This window comes from Cherax quadricarinatus, chromosome 5, assembly GCF_038502225.1.
Source record: "Cherax quadricarinatus isolate ZL_2023a chromosome 5, ASM3850222v1, whole genome shotgun sequence".
NCBI classification, from domain to species: Eukaryota; Metazoa; Arthropoda; class Malacostraca; order Decapoda; family Parastacidae; genus Cherax; species Cherax quadricarinatus.
In genome coordinates, this window is record NC_091296.1 from 70,727,062 (window position 1) to 70,736,066 (window position 9,005).

The window sequence follows — 9,005 nt, forward strand, 5'->3', positions numbered from 1 at the left end:
ACGGCTTGATGAAGCTCCTGGAGAGCAAGATGTTGCCGCAGTAAAATGTCAGAGTAGCTGCACATGTGTCCTTTTTCCTAACATGCTATTTAAATCATGGCACAGTCTGTTATTTCTCGTGGAAATTATTTTGGGAAAGAAGCAATAATACATTTTTGGGACGTGCAGTATGTCTGGGCCAATCATTGGTTAGTATTGACGTTCCTGGCTAATTACAGTGAATGTTAACAAAGTGGAATCAAATGTAAAGATAGCTGCACTGGTCCCAAATCCACCGCTGGCGGAGTAGGGTAATGAGCCGATGTCAGTGACAAAATATATTTTTTAGGAATAAATTATCGCCACGCTCAGGCGAGGAAAAATCTCCGTAATTACCGGGAGATGCATTGAAGCCGGTAAGAGGCTCCTGATCCAAGGTACTGGATTTAACCTCCTTTCCCTTGGATCGAATACAAATGCCTCTATTTCCTCAGGCGCTATATGACCTCTGCGGATTTAGCGCTTCCCTGTGATTAACACAGGAAAACGCTAAATCCGTAATGCTAATCGTAATAATAAAACAAATACTAATTTGTACCATTAAAACATCTCAGAACCTGAATTATTCCTTCAATGTCCTGAACTGTATTATGTGTGTTTGTTCCACATTTAATTGTTGTGTATGTGTAAAGAGTAAGTCATACATGACAAGTAAAGGTAGGAAGTAAGTTGATGGGTGGGAGCTGTGTGAAATTCGATAACAATGTGAAATAAGATAGGGGCCTCCTGTGCTCGGGTGGGTACGTTAACACTCTGCCTCCGAATCCCATCTAAAGGTTCAACTTTTACATGTCTGCTGCTCTTTTACTCATTTTAATCTGATGATCAATATTTAAAATGATAAGAGTAAATTATTTTTGATTGTTAAAAGTAATGCATGTAATTGCATAAACGAGAGTAATGAATTTTGGCAATTATTATGAGGAGGTTGTGTTCGAACAAGGCAATCGGAAAGACGCCATGTTTGCTTTGTGCCACAAAGGAGGGGGAATGGCGGTTTCATAGTTAATTCAAGTTATCAGCTAGAAATGTGAGTTTTATCTTTAAACTTATGATTGTTGTGGTAGGTAAGGACTCATAGCTGAAGTTGAAGTATGGTAGAGTAGGTTAAAGTATGTTGTTGGTGTGTAATGGCGGGATGTATGATGGTGGTGTATGGCTGACGCTGTGGAGGTTTGTTGCGGCGGCGCAGGGGCTCTTAGTGCTCTCACTCTCAGGGGAGGTTCCTTGATGCTGGTGAGGGGCTCTTGATCCAGGGAGTTGCATTTTTCCTCCTTCCTTAGTCCGATCCAGATTGCATCCCTTTTTCCATTCTCCAGGTGCAGTGACCCCTACGGTTTTAGTGCTTACCCTTAAATATAGTAATAATACTTATTTCTCTCACCCTGGCTCTCCCTTTTGTTTCTTTTCTCCCTTTCGTCCTTAGCCCATAGACAACTTGTAGCTACATTCTGAAAGGGTGTGTAGATATATACATAATGTACTGTATTTCCTATGAAATAATGTTGGTAGAATTACTGACAATATGTAAAGTAAAAGGACACATATATATATATATAGGCTCACTCTGAGCCTATGTATACCCTCTGTGTGCATGTATTTTTTGTAACGGCTTGACAAAGCTCCTGGAGAGCGAAACATTGCCACAATAAAATGTCACATTAGTTGCGCTTGTGCCCTTTTACTTTACTTATGCATTCCCTATGTTAAGGATTAAAGTTCTATTATTGAATGTTGGTCCTTGGCAGAGGTAGAGCATTATTGAATATTTTGTGATAACCTATCTTCCTCATGGAATAAATAGTTTTTTCTTGTGCAGTTTTTATTTTTTATTTGGAAAATCCTAGCAGGACCAGTCCCAAATCTGCAAGTGGAAATCACTTCCTGTGAAAGCAAATGACTCGGCAAGTGGTGTAACAACCCTTGAATGAAAAGTAGGAGTGCCATGAGTATGCTAAGAGACAACACCAAATGTTAGGGGCTCAAGACTTAACTACCTTGTAGCATACATAAGGGGGGATTACCAATAGACCCCTGGCTGTCTTCAAGAGGGAGCTGGACAGACACCTAAAGTCAATACCTGACCAGCTGGGCTGTGGTTCATCTGCTAGTTTGCATGCACCCAGCATTAACAGTCTGGTTGGTCAGTCCCTTATTCACCACGAGGCTTGGTCATGGACCAGACCGCGGGAGTGTTGACCCTTGGAACACCCTCCATGTATACACCAGGTATTGCCATGTCTGCACTAACAAGTAATTGTGGCTGAATGTTGTTCTGTTGAATATTATACATACATACCTGGAGAGGGTTTCAGGGGTCAAAGCCCCTGTGGCCTGGTCTGACACCACTGAACCAATATCTAGCTCGAGTGCTAGCACACTCAGCTCATGCACAGAAATCCAGGGGAGCAATTTCCCGGTACGGCAGGAAACTGTAGGACGTGTTTCTTCAAGGCATTCGTCCTCAAGGGAGGTTCCTTGATGCTGGTGAGGGGCTCTTATCTAGGGGAATTGGATCTGTGCTCCAGTTATCTGAATTGAGCCTGAATACCTTCCATCCTCCCCCACAGGCACTGTATAATCCTACAGGTTTAGCGCTTCCCATGATTATAATTAATAATAATAAAGGCACCTATCAGCAAAATGGGTACCTGGGTGTTAGTCAACTGGTGTGGGTTGCATCCTGGGACAAAATTGACCTAATTTGCTTGAAATGCTATGCGTAACAAAGGGCTTTCTTGTAGTATGTCGGCTAGGTCTGTATATCTTGTACATGTACTTGCAGAAATAAAGTATCCATACTAATTCTCACCCTTTTTACCACAGGGTTGGCACTAGAAGCTTTCTTGGGGCCCATGGTCACTTATTTTCCAGAAACAGCACCGAAAATACTGTAACAATACGAAATATTCCGAGTGTATGCTTGGATGTTACCGCGGAGGCTGGCTGGTAAACAATGGGACGGAGCGGCACATGTGAGGCTGGCTGAGGGCACATTGGACGCGTCTCGGACGAAAATCGGTATGCGGGTTTTTAATCGGTATGCGGGGCAAAAATTTTGCGATAAAAGTAATCGTTATGCAGAAAAATCGCTATGCGATGCCATCGTTATGCGGGGGTCCACTGTATTATTATTATTATTATTACTACAAATGAAGCATCCTGAAGAACCAAAGCAACTAGTCACTTCATATTCCACCTCGTGCAGTCACTGGGGAAGAGAGAGGAGCCATAAATCAACCTGCAAGTGTCCTGAAGGACTTTTATTGGGGGACTTCTGTGCCAGCCTTTGTTGGGTGTGGACATCTCGCTCTAGCTTGAGTATCAGCGACACATTTCCTCCACATTCATTGCGACGCTTATCCTTATCTACTTAGCCCACTGGACACATTACAGGAGGGGCACCTATCATCGGCTTACTTTTAGTCGGTTCCATTTCTCCGCTCTGGGGTTACTGAACTTGGGTCTGGGTGTGGGCATTCCACTCTTCTGGGGCTTGGTAAAGGGGTTTATTTACAAAGGAACTCTTGTTCTTTTTTTGTTCATCGCCCAGCATTGGGCAGCGAATCTTCCGCGTTTACCGGGAAGTTGGGCTTGATATGGTGTAAGCTGTCAGTGGCCCTGACAAACCCAACAAATAAAACTAATCAATGGTGTAGTGTTAGGTTTTCACAATTTGATATAACACCAACTCCATGACAGAGCCCACATTATTGGATATCCTAAGCTATGTTTTATTGCTAAAATACACCGAGGACTCTCATTTACTTTTCACTAGTTTGTATGATCCTTATGAGTTTTGGACTTAAGAGCATAAGAATGAAGGAACACTGCAGTAGGCCTACTGGCTCATACTAGGCAAATCCTTATCAAAACCACCCATTAACACCTACCTACCCACTTGTCCAACCTTTAGTCAAAACTTCCTGAGAATTAGCTTCAGTACCTTGGATACTAATCAAACCCAGCCCATCTTACTTGTAAGAAATGGTATGGTGATACCAACATGGTTTAAAAAAAGACACTTATGTACATTTCAGAACATTTATTAAAGGAAATGGTTTCACCACAAATGGGTTCTTCAATCCTAGTACAGAGATAGCTAAGAAAAGCGAGTACAACCTCTCCTCACTTAATGACGGAGTTCTGTTCCTAAGACCACATCAGTAAACGAATTCATCGCCAAGTGAGGAACATACGATAATGGTAGTGGGTTTGTGTCAGTCATCATTGATATCGTTTTAATGTCACTTTTGCACCATTTATAACATTCCTGGTATATTTTTAAATGTTTATACAGTAGTGTACTGTATATTGTAATAAACGGAATAGAGGAAATCAGCTCTGTATACATTATATACTGGTTAGAGCCTGTCGTAAGTCTGAGCTGTTGGTAAACAAGTACGTTGTTAAGTGAGAAGAGGCTGTATGTATGTATGTATGTATATATGTATATACAGTGGTCCCTCTTTTCGTAATTAATCCGTTCCTGGAGCCGTTACTATAAACGAAATTAACGATTTACGAATCAATTTTCCCCATAAGAAATAATGTAAATACAATTAATCCATTCCTTACACCCAGAAGTATTAAAACAAAAAAATTTTTAACATGAAATATACATGTAGTACATAAACAATACAATGGGAAATGATGAATGAAACATTAACATCAAAATGGTATACAATACCGACAGGTTGTTAGGTAAGACACATATGCAACAGTTAGACAACTTTATTCCGAAACGTTTCGGAATAAAGTTGTCTAACTGTTGCATATGTGTCTTACCTAACAAACATTAACATCATAACACTTACCTTTATTGGAGATTCTTCTTAGTGTATGGGAGACTGGAGGAGGAGAGAGAGTGGATTGTTTATAGTTTGGAAGGGGAATCCCCTTCCATCAACACCTCAGGTACCATATGCTTTTCTGGGGTTGCTTCTCTTCTCTGTTTCTTAATGCCACTAGGACCACCTTGAGAGTCACTGGAGTCCTGTCTCACAAAATAACTGTGGAGAGAGCTCTGTTTCTGGCATCTCTTTAACACTTCCCTAAAATGGCCCAAGACTTTGTCACTGTACATGTTGCCAACATGGCTTGCAACAACCTTGTCAGGGTGATGTTTCTCCATAAAGCTTTCCATCTTACCCCACATAGTAAAAATCTCTCTAATTTCTGAAGAAGGCACCTTCCATCTCTCTCCCTCTGCAGCAAGATTCTGAGCTGCGATGTGTTGCTCTTCCTGCTGAAGCTCTTGCAGCTCCTCAGTGGTGAGCTCTTCATTGTGGTCTTCCACCAATTCTTCCACATCCTCCAAACTCACATCCAACCCCATGGAACTCCCCAGTGCCACAGTTGATTTTACAACAGACATAGGCTCATTAGGGTCAGTCCCAAACCCTTCAAAATCCCTCTTGTCGACACAATCTGGCCACAATTTTCTCCAGGCAGAGTTCAAAGTCCTGGTAGTCACTCCCTCCCAAGCCATACCTATAAGGGTTATGCAGTGGAGGATGCTGAAGTGTTCTCTCCAAAATTCCCTTAGGGTCAAGTGAGTGTCTGTGGGCAAAGTCAAGCACCTGTGAAACTGCTTTTTGTGTAGAGTTTTTTAAAGTTTGCAATAACCTGCTGGTCCATGGGTTGGAGGAGAGGAGTGGTATTCGGGGGCAAGAACTTTACTGTGATGAACCGAAACTCCTCGAAAATTAGGTCATCCAAGTTTGGAGGATGAGCAGGTGCATTGTCCATTACTAGCAGGCACTTGAGATCCAATTTCTTTTCCAGGAGATACTCCTTCACACTAGGGCCAAACACTTCATTGAACCACTCGACGAAAATTTCCCTCATGACCCATGCCTTACTATTAGATTTCCAAAACACACACAATTTACTCTTCATAACATTTAACATTGTTTTTCCTGAACACACTGGGATTTTCAGAATGGTACACTAGTAATGGCTTCACTTTGAAATCCCCACTAGCATTAGCACATAGGGTTGAGTCCTGGCATTGCCTTTTCCTCTTGTGTAATGAAGGTCCTCTTTGGCATTTTCTTCCAAAAGAGGCCTGTTTCGTCACAATTGAACACTTGTTCAGGTTTCAGTCCTTCAGCCTCTATGTACTCCTGGAACTCATGCACATATTTTTCAGCCGTCTTGTGGTCTGAACTGGCAGCCTCACCATGCCTTACCACACTGTGTATGCCAGTACGATTCTTAAATCTCTCAAACCAGCCTTTGCTGGCCTTAAATTCACTCACTTCACCACTATTTGCAGGCAATTTCTTTACTAAATCTTCATGCAACTGCCTAGCCTTTTCACACTATGGAACATAGTACTTGCAGCAGCAGCTGTACCACCAATAGTAGCGATGGTTGATTGGAGACACGCACTCCACTTTCATACTTATCAATGATCTTTTTCTTCATCTCTATAGTAATTCTCACCCTTATTGCTGTAGGGTTGGCACTAGAAGCTTTCTTGGGGCCCATGGTCACTTATTTTGCAGATAAAATCACCAAAAACACTGTAATAATACGAAATGTTCCGATTGTATGCTTGGATGTTACCGCGGAGGCTGGCTGGTAAACAATGCCACCGGCAGCACATGTGAGGCTGGCTAAGGGCACACATTGGATGCGTCTCGGACGAACAGCGGTGAGCGGGTTTTTGAGCGGTATGCGAGGCAAAATTTTTGCGATAAAAGCGAGCGGTATGCGGATTAAACGTTATGTGATGCCGACGGTATGCGGGGGGTCCACTGTATATATATATATATATATATATATATGTATATATATATAATATATATATATAATATATATATATTATATATATAATATATATATATATATAATATATATAATATATATAATATATGTAATATATACAGTGGACCCCCGCATAGCGAACTTAATCCGTGCAAGAGGGCTGGTCGTTATGCGAAATGTTCGCTATGCGAATTAATTTTCCCCATAAGAAATAATGGAAATAAAATTAATCCGTGCAAGACACCCAAAAGTATGAAAAAAAAATTTTTTTACCACAAAAAAATGTTAATTTTAGTACACACAAACTGAAAAAGGCATGCACAATTACATGACACTTACTTTTATTGAAGATCTGGTGATGATTGATGGGATGGGAGGAGGGGAGAGAGAGTGTTAGTGTTTAGAAGGGGAATCCCCTTCCATTAACACTTGAGGAGGCAAGTCCTTTTCCGGGGTTACTTCCCTTCTTCTTTTAATGCCACTAGGACCAGCTTCAGAGTCACTGGACTTCTTTCTGTCCATAGAGCTCTGTACCTCCCGTTCCTTTACGATTTGTCTAAAATGGGCCATAACATTGTCATTGAAATAGTCACCAGCACGCCTTGCAACAGCTGTGTCAGGGTGATTTTCATCCATAAAGGTTTGCAGTTCAACCCACTGTGCACACATTTCCTTAATTTTTGAAGTAGGCACAATGGATTCCACAACTGGCATAGGCTTCTCAGGGTTAGCCCCAAACCCTTCAAAATCTTTCTTAATTTCCATACTAATTCTCACCCTTTTTACCACAGGGTTGGCACTAGAAGCTTTCTTGGGGCCCATGGTCACTTATTTTCAACAAACAGAACCGAAAACACTGTAATAATACGAAATATTCCGAGTGTATGCTTGAATGTTACCGCGGAGGCTAGCTGGTAAACAATGGGACAGGCGGCACATGTGAGGCTGGCTGAGGCCGCACATTGGACGCGTCTCGGACGAAGTTCGCTGAGCGGGTTTTTGTCTACTATGCGGGGCAAAATTTTAGCGATCAAAGCGTTCGCTATGCGGAATGTTCGCTATGCAAGGCGTTCGCTATGCGGGGGTCCACTGTATATATATATACATATATACATATATATATATACATATATACATATATACATATATATATACATATATATATATATACATATATATATATACATGTACAGTGGACCCCCGCATAGCGAACGCCTTGCATAGCGAACAATCCGCATAGCGAACGCTTTGTTCGCTAAAATTTTGCCCCGCATAGTGGACAAAAACCCGCTCAGCGACCTTCGTCCGAGACGCGTCCAATGTGCGCCCTCAGCCAGCCTCACATGTGCCGCCCGTCCCATTGTTTACCAGCCAGCCTCCGCGGTAACATTCAAGCATACACTCGGAATATTTCGTATTATTACAGTGTTTTCGGTGCTGTTTGTGGAAAATAAGTGACCATGGGCCCCAAGAAAGCTTCTAGTGCCAACCCTACACCTCAAAGGGTAAGAATACCCATTGAAATGAAGAAAGAGATCATTGATAAGTATGAAAGTGGAGTACATATCACCGACCTGGTCAGGTTGTACAAGAAACCAAAATCAACCATCGCTTCTATTGTGGGCAAGAAAACGGCAATCAAGGAAGCTGTTGTTGCCAAAGGTTTAACTGTGTTTTCGAAACAAAGATCGCAAGTGATGGAAGATGTTGAGAGACTCTTATTGGTGTGGATAAATGAAAAACAGCTAGCAGGAGATAGCGTCTCTCAAGCGATCATATGTGAAAAGGCTAGGAAGTTGCATGACGATTTAATTAAAAAAATGCCTGCAACTAGTGATGATGTGAGTGAATTTAAGGCCAGCAAAGGTTGGTTTGAGAGATTTAAGAAGCGTAGTGGCATCCATAGTGTGATACGGCATGGTGAGGCTGCCAGTTCGGACCACAAAGCGGCTGAAAAATATGTGCATGAATTCAAGGAGTACATAGAAACTGAAGGACTGGAACCTGAACAAGTGTTTAATTGTGATGAAACAGGCCTGTTCTGGAAGAAAATGCCAAGCAGGACCTACATTACTCAGGAGGAAAGGGCACTCCCAGGACATAAGCCTATGAAAGACAGGCTTACTTTGTTGATGTGTGCCAATGCTAGTGGTGATTGCAAAGTTAAGCCTTTATTAGTGTATCACTCTGAA

General features: G+C 41.8%; 1 protein-coding gene across 2 annotated transcripts in view; it reads left to right on the forward strand.

Moving 5' to 3' along the window:
* Positions 1-966: 966 nt before the first annotated feature.
* The window catches only part of LOC128684987 (longitudinals lacking protein, isoforms H/M/V-like), a 92,501-nt gene continuing 84,462 nt past the window's right edge, over positions 967-9,005 (forward strand). The window contains exon 1 of one of the 2 annotated variants that reach the window (XM_070103957.1): positions 967-1,069. The gene's annotated coding sequence lies outside the window, so the exon portion shown is untranslated. Of the gene's footprint in view, positions 1,070-1,339; positions 1,359-9,005 lie in introns of those variants that run through there. The other variant, XM_070103963.1, reaches the window with a different exon arrangement.